Source organism: Triticum urartu, chromosome 4A (genome assembly GCF_056163025.1).
Source record: "Triticum urartu cultivar PI428250 chromosome 4A, HENAU_Tu73, whole genome shotgun sequence".
Classification (NCBI taxonomy): domain Eukaryota; kingdom Viridiplantae; phylum Streptophyta; class Magnoliopsida; order Poales; family Poaceae; genus Triticum; species Triticum urartu.
In genome coordinates, this window is record NC_141876.1 from 409509215 (window position 1) to 409525285 (window position 16071).

At 42.8% G+C, this 16071-nt stretch overlaps 1 long non-coding RNA gene across 1 annotated transcript; it reads right to left on the reverse strand.

The window, feature by feature from the left end:
- Positions 1-12016: 12016 nt before the first annotated feature.
- LOC147976001 (uncharacterized) lies at positions 12017-13276 on the reverse strand. The gene is made up of 2 exons (XR_015602103.1): positions 12954-13276; positions 12017-12874 (listed from the first exon to the last, which is right to left on the reverse strand). It is a non-coding gene; the product is annotated as an uncharacterized LOC147976001 (long non-coding RNA).
- Positions 13277-16071: the final 2795 nt, after the last annotated feature.

Consider the following 16071-nt stretch of genomic DNA (forward strand, 5'->3'; position numbering starts at 1 on the left):
TATTATGTTTCTTCTTGTTACTTTAACTCTTCAGTACGTACATACTAGTATTTCTTACATTTCATCTTTTAGTTGGTATAGTACTACCACTCGTTTCTTCACATTATATACGTACAATATATATGGACAACATCATATAGCCAGCAGTTTAGTTGTCAAAGAATTTCAGGGTGCTTAGTTTTTTCAAAGAATTCCAGGATGCTTAGAAGGTGCTTGGATCCAAGGGACTTATTTTAGTCTGACTAAAAATAGTCTCTTTAAGAGGCTAAAGTTCCAAGAACCCCTGACTAAAGAGGGGCTAAAACTAGTCTTGAGACTATTTTTTTAGTCAGGGGTACCCCTACTAAAATGTGGATTAGTCCTCTCTCTACTCATTTAAATCCTATCCTTTAACACAGACGAGTTCTGGATTGGAGGGTTTGGAGGATAATAAATGCTCATTAACTTGATTTTAGCCTTTTTAGTATTTGGATCCAAGCATGGGTGAGGCTGACATGTTTTAGTCCCACTACTTTTAGTCATGGGACTAAAACGTATCCAAGCACCCTCTTAGTTTTATTTGAGGGGTGGGTTGTGCTGGACACCATTATTGTGACTAGCCTTTTTAATAGTACTATATTCATAATTTGGCGTCGAGCGCTCTCTATATGTACCACCTTTTTTTAATTTCAAGTTTTGCTCCATGGCATAATCCATCGATACTACTGTTGTACAAAAGTATACATTTTTAAAAGGCTAGAGGGTGGGGCAGTCTAGCTTGGTCAGTTTCACGAGAGGCGAGGGCCTTTGTGATTTGACGGCTCATTACTGCTGGAACGCGGGGCCTTGTGATTTGACTGCTCGTATAAATGTGCCGACGACCTGATCGAGGAGGAGCAAAGAACCATGCGGTATACTCAAGTTTTCCACTGGAGTAGTACTGCGACGGAGGAGCACGAAACACGGCAGCCCAGTGCCATATGGCGATAAAAAAATGATCTAATTTGCTAGTCATCTCATTGTTAGCATTGTTCTATTCATTCCCTAAAAAAACCATTGTTCTATTCATGCCTCACAGAGAACGTGACACGTGCGGCGAAACACCCGAAGCAAGAGATGAAACACAGGAGCAAAATAAGAAGGAAGATTATCACCCCAAATGATCTAATTCACCGCGGAGTCGTAACTGCTTCTTCATCTCCTCCACGACCTCCATCTCCTGGCGCGTCTCCTCCACCATCTTCTTCATTCTATCCATGATGCAGAATTTCTTGATGCGAGCCTTCATCATCTGTTCCACGGCCGCATTATGTACCTTGACAGCAGTCGGGTGCTCGATGCGGAGCTTCGCCAACTCCTCCTTCTGTTCCATGATGAGGTCCTGCAGCATCTTCATCGAGGAACTACTATTCTCATGCAGCTTCTTCCAGCCGGCGTTCTTCTCCTTCAACAGGTCGATCCCGTGGTAGAGCTTCGCCTTGTCCTCCTGAAGTCGCAGGATTTCGCTGGTCGCCTTCTTCTCCGAGGCAATGCTCTTCTTCAGCGGCATCACCAAGCCGGCGGTCAACTCCCCCTGCTGATTGAGCTCAGCAGGCATGTCGTCGAGGCTCTCCTTCAGCAACTCCATCAAGCCTTGGATGAACTCCTTCTGCTTATTGAGGTGCTTATTGAGCTGATCGGGCATGCCGCCGAGGGATAACGACTCCAGCTCCGTTGGCTCGGTATGTTCGCATCCGCGGCTAGGGCGCTCCTGGGAGCCATCGCCTACCCGTGAGAGATCTTTCGAGGTCTCTGCGTGGTGGCAAGCCCTCTCTTTTTTTCCGCAGCCTTGGTTGCCGCTCCCTTGTTACGAGTAGTTCTCGACCTAGAGCTCTGCTCACCGGCCATGGCAACGACGGACAAAGAAGAAGCACTTATGAGGACGAAAGGTAGAGTAATTTTCGGTTAGGTAGTTCCCCTTTTTATAACCTAAGTACTAGCACTAGTACTAATACCTGCATAGTGGGAACACGTTCAGGTTTGGTACATACTAGTAGGTGTGAGCAGGCTTTCGAATGTGATGGGAACAAGGTAAATATTAATTGATGGTTTTGATTTCGAGGCCCGAAACGGCTACCGATGAGTTTAGCGGAACATAAATTTCAAGTACTACACTGCTCAAATGCATAAATATTATCTTACTGTCAAAAATTGGCACAAAATACGAAGGAGACCAATGGAAGTACTACTAGCAACCCACGATTTAACTACTCGCATGTGCGCAGTGGAGTAATAATGTCTTTCTTCCGTCCTCACGTCCACTCAATTTGCATGTGCTGTATTAATTGACCATCAATGAAGTGAACGACTTTACACGCGTCAAATTATCACATGGGGTGGATCTTGGTACAAAATTGCGCCCGCCTGTGTACCCGCGTGTGCGTGCGAGGGAATGAGTGCGTGCGTGGCGTGCGTGCACATCTTCGCTTCGTGCATGTACCGCCAGTATGGCTCAGGGAGGACGAGTACATTCTTCTGGAACCAGCAGCACATCACTGTGATCAATCCACGCAAGGAGGTCGCGACAACGCCTCCACATGTGCCACGTGGCTTCATGAACTGTAAGAGAGACACTGTGTAGCTTGCCATTGGTATTCTAATTTACGTGTTTTGCACATACTCGAAGTACTAGTAAGGTACACGTGCATTGCACGCATCAGATTTTGCAACCAAATTATGAATAAATACCACAATATAGCATGTAAGCTCTGAGTCATATATGCCTGATGTAGCCCTTTGTTTAATTCTTATAGTTCATCTCATTCAAAATCAATTAGTTTTTATAAAAAAGCTAAGAACGCGGGAATAGGAAAACATGGGATTATAGTGGAATGTCGTCTTGAATCCTACAGGATTGTACGAGTGTTTGATTGTGCATAGAAAAAACGCATAATTCTTTCAAAGAGGTTTGAGTGGATGGGATGTTTCCTATGAAATCTAGTGCAAATGAATCATATGGAAAAATTCCTATGGTTTACAATCCTACGAATCAAACAACCAAGATAGGAAAAATTCCTAATGATTAGAATCCTCCAAAATTCCTTTGAGAATCCTTTGAATCAAAGAATCCCTTAATCTATTTTATGATTCATGGAATTGTGCGTTGTAAAGCATAAATTAAAACAAATAATGGCAATTCAACTAGAAAAAAAGTTTGGGCAATTATGATACGGAAGATTCTAGAACAAAAGAGAACCACTGTTGTTTTGAGGTTTGTGCATTATGCTTAAGTTCAACCATGGAGTCTGCTAGATTGTACATGTGGCAAAATCTGGTGGGGGGCTAGAAGATGGTGTGAGGGGCCGAGTGGAGGGAGACTATGAAGGAACGCACAAGTGCGAGATCGATATTTAGAGAGAGGGGGCAAACACATGCGCTGTTGCGCGCAGTGGAGGAGCCATGAAAAATAAATGAGCTAGGGGGCCAAGCATTGCTAATCCTTTACGAGGAGGGTCAACTCATGAACTTAAACCATTTTTAGCAGCGATTGTCTAATGATCACATTCTTATTAGCCTCGATATATAGTGATGTTAGGGGGGAGGGGGCAGGGCCCTTACTGCCCCTGTCTTCGCCATTGTGCACGCGTCTAAGAGATGAAGCGGAAGGCATGGATGAGAGGGGGACGTTGGATATATAATTAATGTGGGTGTATTAGCTATATATGTTAATCCTATATAGAGAGGTATACATTGATCGATGTGGACGTGGGAAAGAGGGTGAGACCTCACTAGATATATCGATTGATCGGTTTGTGTGGAAAACTATGAAAGACCTAGCTATATACACACATACATAGAGGAACATCGATCGTTGCGCATGCACACGTGAGAGATAAAGAATGCCCGATATGATGGAGAGGGGGATGTGTGTGGGTGTGTGCCTTCATGGGAGACCGACCTGGAGAAAAAGATTGCATGCGTGCGATGGATAATGCCGACTAGTAGTGTGTGTGCATGCATGCACGAGAGGAAGTTAGTGGTACAATTATAAAGAGAAGACTACTGTGCGGGTGTAAAAGAATAGGTGAGGTCATAATCAATGTAAAGTTGAATTCAAATATTTGAATAAGAGATCCTGATGTTTGAAACCCATGCATGCATGAATATAACGGAGATCTGCGCGGTGTGGTTTGGAAACGAGCATGTTGTAATGTATACACATTGAACAAGGTCAGACTGATTTGAATTTGAGATACCGATGGCAGACATCATTTGGCCACGTCGCATCCGTGCATGGACACACTATTCTAATTGGAGATGATGGGAGGCTTTCTCATCACATATCTATATCTATACCCCTATATATATTATTATTATTTATATTTTTATATTATGTGCGGGTAACTTTAACTTTGAAAGATGGTCGTTGGATGAGGCGAATCCGATGGTCCAAAGATGGCAAATTTGAGCACTACTGGCCGTTGGATATCATCGAGATTCCACCAGATTTCGCCACATGTATAATCTAGAAGACTCCATGTTTGAACTTAAGCAGAATGCACAAACATCAAAACACAAGCACTTCTTATTTGTTCTAGAATCTTCCGTATCAGAATTACCCAAATGTTTTTCTACATGATTTGCCATTATTTGTTTTTACTTTATGTCTTATGACGCACAATTCCATGAATCTTAAAATAGATTAGATTTCTTATAAAAACTAGATGATTTTGAATGAAATGAACTATAAGAATTAAACGAACATCTACATTATGCATATATGACTCAAAGCTTGCATGCTATAATGTGGTATTTATTCATAATTTGGTTGCCAAATCTCATGCGTGCAATGCACGTGTACCTTACTCTAGTCTAAATGGTGTTTGTGTGTGTGTTGTGCATGTTGAGGTGCAAATTGTCTATTTTTTGGGTACACGTTAAGATTGTTCTTCCGAAATTTCAAACCGCGCCTTGTTATGCCGAAAATTCAAGCTAGCGTCTCTGTCTATCGTGCTGCGAAACCCCCGCCTCTTCAACCTGCGCCTTGTTAGCCCGAAATATTTAAGATATATCTTTGTCTCGTTGTGCTCCGACAACTCCCTCCATCTCAACCCGCGCCTTGCTATTCCGAAATTACAACGCGCGCGAAAACTCCCACCTCCTGTGAAATCCCGACACGCGAAATGCCCGTGGTACCCCTGAACCGAAAGAACCGCCTCAAATCGGTGGGGGTACTTTCGTAACTTACCCCACATTTCGGACAAGTGCGTCTCTAAGCCATGGTTTCCCACTGCCATCCCATCCGCCCACCCATTCGTACACCGAGGCCACAAAAACCCGCGACGAAACCCCACACCCTGCTCCGCCCGCCACCCAGCCGGAGCCTCTTCCCCGACGACGTCGTCCACAGCAACACCTCGACGTCTCTCATCCACCGTACCAGATGAGGATCCGTCATCGATCTCATCGTCCTGCCGGTTCAGCCACCCCGTCCTCCACCTCCAAGGAGCTGCCCCGACGTTCCCCTCATCTTTCGTGCCACCTCCATTCCCACACCACCGTCTTCACCTGCACCACCGGAAGAGCATCATCATCATCGTTTCCTCGTATGAAGCTGCGGCCTAATCGGCGCCACCAAAGAGGTTGTACACTAATCGTCGCATTTTCTTCTTGATTCGATCTCATGGTGCTGTCGGCGCTCGGTCCCGAGCCGACACGGCGCGGCTCCATCCACGGCGGCGTCGCCGGCCACTTCCTCCACGGCGTCGCTCCCTCAGCGGCGACGTCCACATCAGTAGGAGTTGTTGCTGCTTTAGCTCTCGCTCACGCTGCTACTCTGCTCTTGCTCTCGGTCCCCTGCCTGGTCTGCTCTTGCTATTGCTCTTGCTTGCGCTGCTGCTCTCGCTCTTGCTCTTGCTTGCGATGCTGCTCCAATTTAGCTAAACTTCAGTCGACTGAATCGACTTTTGTGTCAGCCGATTTTTAGGGGGGGGGGGCTCGCCGGGGTGAAGGAAGAACAAGCTGCAGCGAGGAGGGGGGCTCGCCAGAGAGGTACCCCACTATCTATCTTAGGGTTCAGGATGGGGCGGTGGTCGCCGACGGTGGCGGGGCGCTGGCGTGGCGGTGGCGTGGGGATCACCGGAGAAAAAGCTCGGCACGGGGGGGGGGGGGCTAGAGGGATGGCCGGGGCGGCGGCGGACCGGCGGTGGGGAGTGTTTTCGGGGCAGGCGGGGCGGCGCACCGCCGGTCGCGGGCGGCGGGGGGCCGCTGTTTGGCCGGTGGTGGCTGGCGGCTCAGGGGGGTGGAGGTTGAAGATGAACCACAGGCCCTTGATTTCGTATCCAACGACTGCAAAATCGACTGACCAGAGATGAAAAAGTCAGTGGACCGACGTGTAGCCTCACCTTGCTAGTGCGTTCAGTTTCGATAGCAAAATTCAGTTTCGGCAGTTAAGTTCAGTTTCGACAGTTAAGTTCAGTTTCGACAGTTAAATTCAGTTTCGACAGTTAAGTTCAGAGATGAGCGGCTGATGTATTTTACATCTAGCACTTTGTGGTTATGTATTTTACGTCATGTATTGGAGATGCTATTAGAATTCCACTCAGGTTAACGTTGTTCGTTGTCTCTCTTGTCCTACTTCAGCCTCGGCGTCGTACAACTCACCGGAGCTGCTCCAACGACGAAACCCTCCATCACAGCGGAGCAGTACCTCGGGCTCCATCTCCAGATGCCTAAGATCTTCTTCCCCTCCTCCGACAGCCAAGTCAGCCGGAGCATCCTCACCAGCCAACCCAATCATGCTGAGATTGATATGGCTTCGCCAAAGGGGTTGTACACTTGTTGCATCTCTTTTTTACTCTACATGTTATATATATTGTCCACTGAGCACTCGTAGTAACGGGAAATACGATTATTTTATCCTACTATATGACAAGTAGTGAGGTACCAGGCAACTTAGCTATCCGTGATGGACTCTCTTGAACGCCATCATTATTTATCTCTGCGTGTTTGAGCTGTGCATTTGTCGATGGGCCTGGGAGTTGAGCTAGTATGGCAGTGGCCTAGGTCCAAAGTAATAGAAGTAGCACAAAAACATTTTTTTAGTGTAGGATTTTCCTTGCTCAAGCCTGCCTACTAGAATCGCTAGTGCTTGAAAGGAAAAGTGAATGAAAAACATCGGAATTAGAAAGTTTCCTATGGTACTACTTTTCATGAATTTGGTGCAAAGGAATGGAGCAAAGGAAAACTGTAGGATTTGTTCCTTTAGTGTCTCCTTGAAAGAAAAACCGTAGGAATTCTAATTTCCACTTCTCCTCCTTTTCATATTCCTATTCATCAAGCACAAGACTAAGAGATAGTAGCATAATAGCATTATAACCATACATTTTCTTGTGGTTTGACTTAATCTCACCATGCTTTTTTGCATCCTGTGATCTTCCAGTTGTTGTGAATCAAACACCCAGATTGACAGAAATCCTGTGTTTTTAAATTCTCTGTTTTGCACGTGCATTCCTATCCTATTCCTGTCTATTTCCTATCCCTGCATTGTTAGAATCCTCAAATTCAAACAAGCCCTTACTCAATTACTTCTGTTACAAATATGTGTCAAAGAAAACCTTGTGTGGTTTGTCCTACTCCTGCGGCGCTGTGTTCCACCCCAGCTTAGCTGCTCCAACAACGAAAGGGTTCACCACAGCAGGGATCCGCTCTCCAGACTATCTTTCGCCGCCTCAGATCTTCTTCCCCGCCGCTGGCAGCCACGGCAACTACATTACCATCATCAACCAAGCAGATGACCTTGAGGACTACACGGGTCCACAAGAGAGGTCACACTCTTCTGTGTCTGCTTTCATTATGCGTCGCTTAATATGATGACATGCTACATTATCATCGTGTTCACCTATTAGAATCCGAGTCAGGTCCAAACTAATGCTGAAACTTGAGTTTTTAAATGGTTGTGGGGTACATATTGGCGCAGCTATCAGTACTATCTGTCTACTATCTGGTTAATCTCCGGTGTCTATGAGTTTCATGTTGGGTGCAAACAAACATTAAAGGAGCCATTATCTGTATTTTTAACTGAAGCTATTATCTACCTGCTATCATTGGTTTTGGGTCTATCCACACTTTGCTACCATCACTCTGGATTTGTGCATGCACTCCTTACATAATCACACTATGTTTTATTCCTATGCATGCCAGTTATTGTACACAATGGAACTGATCATGTAGAGCAAAATAGACGAGCCTTGCGTGGCAATAAAATTTCATGCAGACGTCGTTCCATGGTGTGCGCAAAGGCAGCCCCCTCCACCCATTTCGGATCGTAGTCAAGAGGAAGATAACTGTTCTGAGGGGGATTCAGAAGGAGAAGACCACTCCTATTTTACCCCATGAGGTCTTCGCTCTAACCTGGCATGCCGATGTTGGTAATATCATGCATATGGTGCCTTGCATTGCTTAATGTATACATTAAAGATGTCATCTGCTTAGTTTAGACATGCTTTGTGTCAATGCCATCTGTTTAGTTTCTTTATCGTATATGTGAATCATGCAATGCCATCTTGTCTAGCCAGGCATCATATATGTGAATTTTGCAATGCCACCCTGGTTAGCCAGTCATCTTATATGTGAATTATATCATGCCATCATTTTTTATTACGTGTTAAATTTGTCAACAATTTTAGTACATTCAATTACTCTTCCTGTGCATCAGCCATTCGGCACGGTCACGGAAAAATCTGGAGTGGAAACAAGGTCTTCAGAGCAGACAATGCTATCTGACGAAGTGCATGTCTTGCTGGTTACCGATAGCTCCTCAGAGGAGGATTCAGAGACACATGACCAGTCATATTTGCCCCCGAGGTGCATGCCCTAACTTGGCAGGGTTATGTTGCTCATATCGTGCGTATGGTATCTTGCATTGCTATGTCATTTGCTTAGTTTAGACATGCTTTGTGTGAATGCCACTTGTTTAGTGTCTAATTACCATATATGTGAATTATGCAATGCCATCTTGTTGCAAGAAATTATATATGTGAATTATGCAATGTTATCTTGTTGCAAGGCACTATTATGTGAATTATGCAATGCCATGCTGTTTAGGCAAGCGTCATATATGTGAATTATATCATGCCATCCTTTTTTTGTATTTCCCATTGCTTTTGTCGACAATGTTTGTATATTCAACTGCTCTTCCTGTGCATCAGCCATTTGAATTGGTGATGGAGAAATCTGGAGTGAAAACAAGGTCTTGAGAGAAGACAATGCTACCTGCTGAAGCAGATATCTTGCTGGTTACAGATAGCTCTTCAGAGGAGGATTCAGAGGCAGATGACCAGTCCTATTATCCCCCTGAGCTGTATGCTCAAACTTGGCAGGGTTATATTACTCATATAATGCATATGTTGTATTGCAATGCTTAGTTTTTACATCATATACACAATATTGAATGCCATCTACTTAGTTGACACATCATATATGCGATTGCCCTCTGCTCACTTCCTTAGTATATAAATCATATATTTGAATTATGTCATTCCATGATGTTTACATAGACAGCATGTATCTGAATTATGGCATGCCAACCCATTTTCTAAAGACATAATATAGTTATATCATCTCATCCTGTTTACATAGTCATCATCTTTTAAATTATGTCATTCTATCCGTGAATTATATCATGCCATGTTTACATAGACGGCATGTTTGTGATTTATGGCATGCCAACCACTTTAATAGACACATCGTATAGTTATATCATGTCATCCTGTTTACATAGTCATCATATTTTGAATTATGTCATTCTATCCTGTTTAGTTAGCCATCATACATGTGAAATTGTGTCATGCTATCCTGTTTAATTAGCCATCACATATGTGAAATTATGTCCTGCTATTCTGTTTGCTTAGACAACATAAATGTGAATTATTTCATGCCCTGTTTTCTTCCCTACTATCCATTGCACCTGTCTATCTTACAATGTCTGTACATTCAATTACTTTTCTTGTTTATCAGCCATTTCAATTGGAGGGAGTGATGGCAGTATCTGTGGGAGTAAAAACACGGTCTTCAGAAAAGATCGTGCTACTTGTCGATGCAGATAGAACCACAGTTGTACTTGCCAAGAACCAGCCCCACCACACATAACCCACACTCATGCAGATTGTACCCCTACCCAGTTGGACAGAGAACCAGCTACACCCTTCTAACCCCAACCCTAGGAGATAGACACCTGGTTCCCGTTGACACAACACCGTCTCCACCACAAAGCACCCAAACACGAGCAGTTAGTAAGGCAACTGCAGTGCCCAAATCACGAGGACCACCACTCCGAACCCGAAGTCAATGCTTAAAGCAGAAGAAGAATTGTTCTCAGGTCAGGTTCCCTAGCTATGGTTCATACTTCTTTGCTCTTGCATCACTGTATTTACTGATACCAACTAATTTCAAATTTGAAGGATGCAATTGAAACTCCAATGGCGCAACAGGTATGTTTTAAACTTGTTTCTTCAACGTGTTTGGCTGTTTGCTGTTGTAACTTGCTCTATGTTGATTTCAGTTTCAATTGAATAAACAATTATGTTCTCATGTCATGCACATTACAAGTGTTGTTATTGCTGTGTAGTTTCCCACACTTATATTTTGTCTATGCTGCTTTGTCTTAAATAGATATGATTCGAACTGTATCTATCTTGATTTGGCAGCATAAACTAGAATGATATAGACCATACAGTGACCATACTACATAGATATATGTTTGTTTCATGCTATTATCCTGTCCACCTTACTACTGAACTGGTTTACCAAAATGAGTTTCATATACTACATTGTAAACCTGAGATGTGTTTGTTTGTTTCTCTTTTAGAACGCGGATAAAATACTGGAGAAGAGTACCCTGTTATGCAATGGTAAAGGAAGTAATGCAGATAAGGTTCAAGATAGTGAGACATCCCTGTTGGTCTCCAAGAAAGCTGATAAAAACTATATTGAAGACACTGAGACAACCCCAAAGTCCTGTCTTGATGTAGTGTTCGAGTTACTGGCTACCACTGCTGACACCAGCTCTTCGAAGTCGTTGCCTGAATCAGTTCGGCTTCTTGAGTCTCAACTTCAAGTTGAAAGACATCGATCAGATGTTATGCGACAGGAAGCCGAAGGACTAAGGAAGTCCCTGCAGAATTTAGATGCATACTTTCTGGTGCAACAACAAGCGCTGGAGGACTTAAGCGCCAAACAAGAGAAAGTTAATAAGCTTGCTAAGCATCTTGCCAGCATTATGGGTACCCAGGATATTGTTTCTTGGGCTCTTCTGAAGTGGTTTCAGTTCTGGACTTGTTTTGCTGTGGCATTTATATGCTGCCGTGTTCCCTATATTTGCACTGGTGGCGAACTTTGATGCCCAATGGATGTAATATGTGTAATAGCCGTGATAGCCTAGTGTAAGTTGCTTGCTTATTTATTTCCTTCTTGTCTTGTTTATTTGTTTGCTTGTAGTCAGTGCAATTCTTTTTTTGTGGTTTGCTAGTGGCTGCAATAACCTATTTTTTAAAACTAGGCCACAATAACCATGGGCTAATACTTACTGTAGTGACACTGGGCCTCCTACGGGCCGTAGAAACAGTGGGCCTTCTATGGGTCGTATAAACAGTGGGCCTTCTATGGGCCGTAGAAACAGTGGGCCTTCTACGGGCCGTAGAAACAATGGGCCTTCTACGGCCATAGAAACAATGGGCCTTCTACGGGCCGTATAATCAATGGGCCTTATACGGGCCGTATGATCAATTGGCCAAACATGGGCCAAACAGACTGCATTCTGGCCATAAACGGGCTAGAGTTGGAATCGTCCGTTCATGGGCCGACCATAACGGGCCATCGTTAATAGGCCGTATTTGATGATGCTATGAAAACGGCCCAACGTATTAACGGACCACAAACGGGCCGACTGTAACCATGGGCTGAATTTGGCCCACAAGCAGAAAATGACAGTAACGGGTCGTAAGTAAAAGAATGCTGGAAAATAGCCCAAGAATAAATGGGCTCTGAGAAGGCCGAAAGATAACATGGGCTGGAAACGGCCCAACGAATAACGGGCCATTAATGGGTATAAAATGACACACTGTTCTTTACGGGCTAGTTTCACCACGGGCCATTAATGGGTGTAAAGTGATACACTGTTCATTACAGGCCAGTTTCACCACGGGCCGTTAATAGGCCAAGAGTTACATAGGGCCTCATATGGGCCGAAGGAGGTCATGGGCCATACATGGGCAGAAGTGAAAACAGGCTGGAATCATATTGGACTAGATAGGAAGCGCGTCCTGGCGCGCGTTGCCCGGCCCAACTGCAAGATCCAAAACAGTATAGTCGTAGCTGAAAGCTCGAAGCATCAAGTTTGGCAAAAAGGAATAGATCAAAACCTACACAGTATGATAAATCAAAATTATAGCGAGTTATTTATATAGAAAGCAACACACTCCACAGGTCTTTCATAATAATTAGATCAAGTCATTTGTATATTAAGAGACTAGAGGTTGAGTAGTGCATTAGAGGATAGCCGTACAATACAGAATACATATACCATTGCTCTGGACAGAAGTGTAGAAAAGCACAATTACACTGATTGTGTTCTGTGAGTACATCCTTCGATGGTAAATGGCTCTACAAATTCCAAGATCGATGATCCAACATGATATAAAGAATGAGATTCTCACAATAAATATAGTCAACCTGTGGTTGGAATATATAAGCAATGAAGTAAGTATATCTTTGGGCAGCAGCTCAATGCCCCTTAATGATCTCATAGTCCCAACACTTCTGAGAAGCAGCTTGACTCCCTTAATGATCTCTACATAGTTAGGAATATAACCCTCTTCACCACTGACCATAAAAGGAGATAAATGCGAACGGAGGAATCCTGAGATAAAATGAAAATTATCAACTTCATCACTGATGCTTGGGTGTAGTTACTTGAAAACTTATTTTGCATAGCATACCTAATAGGTAGTAGACAAAATCTATCAGTTTAGTTATAAACTTGAGGAATACTACAGAAAAGAAGAAATCATTACTTAGTAAAGTGTTTTTCTCAAAGATAGTTTCGAGAGAGGCTTGAAAAGAAAACAGAGTGCTGATTCTACAATTCAGCAGCAGGAATACACACATTTGAGTGATGCCACGCATATCAGCATATACATATTATACATAACTTGTTGATAACAGAACCGAGAGTATGCCTTAATGAGAAACTAGCGATAACAGAACCGAGAATATTAATAACTTAGCTCTGATAAGAAAAATAAATCAACGATAGATTATCGAAAGGGTTGATTCTTGTTCCCATAAATTGTGTGCTCACAGAATCCCTAGGCATAGGAAGTGGGATAGATTTAAATATGCTAGTCATATTCTTCATGATGCTCTTTTTGTGTTTCAATTCTTATCTTTTATGTGACCATCATTGAAATCATCATGCCTAGCTAAAAGGCATTAAAGAAAAGCGCTTGTTGGGATACAACCCAATATTTACCCTTACTGTTTTGTGTGTTCTCATGATTAAGCTATTGTATTAATCATGTATTATAGCTTTTGTTTCAATAAAGTGCCAAGTAAGACCTTTGGGAAGACTTGGGTGAAAGTTAATGTGATCTTGCTGTAAAAAACAGAAACTTTGCGCTCATGAGATTAGCTGCCATTTTTACGGAAGAGTGCGATTGAGTTGATTCTTTTTTCAAAAGATTAATAGAAAAATTCCTCACGTCCACCAATTTATTTCAGAATTGTTGTAGTAGCAGAAGTATGGTTGGTATTCAGATCATTACAGACTGTTCTGTTTCTGACAGATTCTGTTTTCATTGCATGGTTTGCTTGTTTTCTAATTTCTATGGCTTATATTTCTCAATACAAATTGTAGAAATGATATGGTATAGTAGGCATTGTGTGATAACAATTATGAGCCTTGTCTTTGACAGTACCAAAGTGAATGGTTTACTCTTTATCATACTAACCTATCTCACGAAGTTCCGTTAAGTTTTGTGTGATTGAAGTTTTCAAGCTTTGGGTGAGATATCGATATGAGGGGAATAAGGAGTGGAAAGACCCTAAGCTTGGGGATGCCCAAGGCACCCCAAGGAAATATTCAAGGAAGACTCAAGCGCCTAAGATTGGGGATGCTCCGGAAGGCATCCCCTCTTTCGTCTTCAAAATTATCGGTATACCTTACTCGGAGCTATATTTTTATTCGTCACATGATATGTGTTTTGCTTGGAGCGTATTTTCAATTTTACTGGCTGTTTGAATAAAATCATTGGATCTGAAATCTTGAATGAAAAAAAAAGAATCCTCCCATGGCTAGTTAATTATTTGACTACTCAGTGTCCTTCACTTATATCTTTTTGGAGTAGTTTGTCATTTACTCACGTGCTTCACATATATCCTGAGAGTAAATGGTTGAATGAATTGAATATCATAAATCTGAATTTATATATGTTTCATATGCTTATACCATGGGGAGTAATGACTTCACATAGAATAAGTATAGGTAGTAAACTTTTTGAAAGTTAGCAAACGTAGAATTGGTCACTTGAACAATTCATGAAAGAATATTGAAGGAAGAGAGATTTCACATATAAATATACTATATTGGACATCTTTTGTAACTGTGAGCACTCATTAAAATATGACATGCTAAAAGGTTGATGTCGGACAAGGAAGACAACGTAATGGGTTATGTTTTCTTATATCCGAAATAAAGTATATTGTCTTGGATCATCCAACATGTTGAGCTTGCTTTTCCCCCTCATGCTAGCCAAATTCTTTGCACCAAGTAGAGATACTACTTGTGCTTCCAAACATTCCTTAAACCAGTTTTGACATGAGAGTCCACCATACCTACCTATGGATTGAGTAAGATTCTTCAAGTAAGTTATCATCGGTGCATGCAATAAAAGTTGCCTTCTAAATGTGTATCATCTATTAATGTGGAGAAAATAAGCTTTATACGATCTTGTGATGTGGAAGAAATAAAAGCGATGGACTGCATAATAAAGATCCATATCACAAGTGGCAATATAAAGTGACGTTCTTTTGCATTAAAATTTTGTGCATCCAACCATAAAAGCGCATGACAACCTCTGCTTCCCTCTGCGAAGGGCCTATCTTTTACTTTTATCTTCTACCCTTATGCAAGAGTCATGGTGATTGATATGTCTCCAACGTATCTATAATTTTTGATTGCTCATGCTATATTATCTACTGTTTTGGACTATATTGGGCTTTATTTTCCACTTTTATATTATTTTTGGGACTAACCTATTAACCAGAGGCCCAGCCCAGAATTGTTGTTTTTTGCCTATTTCAGTGTTTCGAAGAAACGGAATATCAAACGGAGTCCAAACGGAATGAAACCTTTGGGAACGTGATTTTCTCATCGAACGTGATCTAGGAGACTTGGACCCTACGCCAAGGCATCGGAGAGGCAGTCAGGAGGGTGGGGGCGCCCCCCCCCCCTAGGGCGCGCCCCCTGCCTCGTGGGCCCCTCGGTGCTCCACCGACGTACTCATTCCTCCTATATATACCTATGTACCCCCAAACGATCAGAACAGGAGCCAAAAACCTAATTCCACCGCCGCAACTTTCTGTATCCACGAGATCCCATCTTGGGGCCTGTTCCGGAGCTCCGCCGGAGAGGGCCGTCATCACGGAGGGCTTCTACATCATCATAGCCTCTCCAATGAAGTGTGAGTAGTTTACCTTAGACCTTCGGGTCCATAGTTAGTAGCTAGATGGCTTCTTCTATCTTTTTGGATCTCAATACAAAGTTCTCCCCCTCTCTTGTGGAGATCTATTCGATGTAATCTTCTTTTTGCGGTGTGTTTGTTGAGACCGAAGAATTGTGGGTTTATGATCAAGTCTATCTATGAATAATATTTGAATCTTCTCTGAATTCTTTTATGTATGATTGGTTATCTTTGCAAGTCTCTTCGAATTATCCGTTTGGTTTGGCCAACTAGATTGGTAGTTCTTGCCATGGGAGAAGTGCTTAGCTTTGGGTTCGATCTTGCGGTGTCCTTTCCGAGTAACAGAAGGGGCAGCAAGGCACATATTGCATCATTG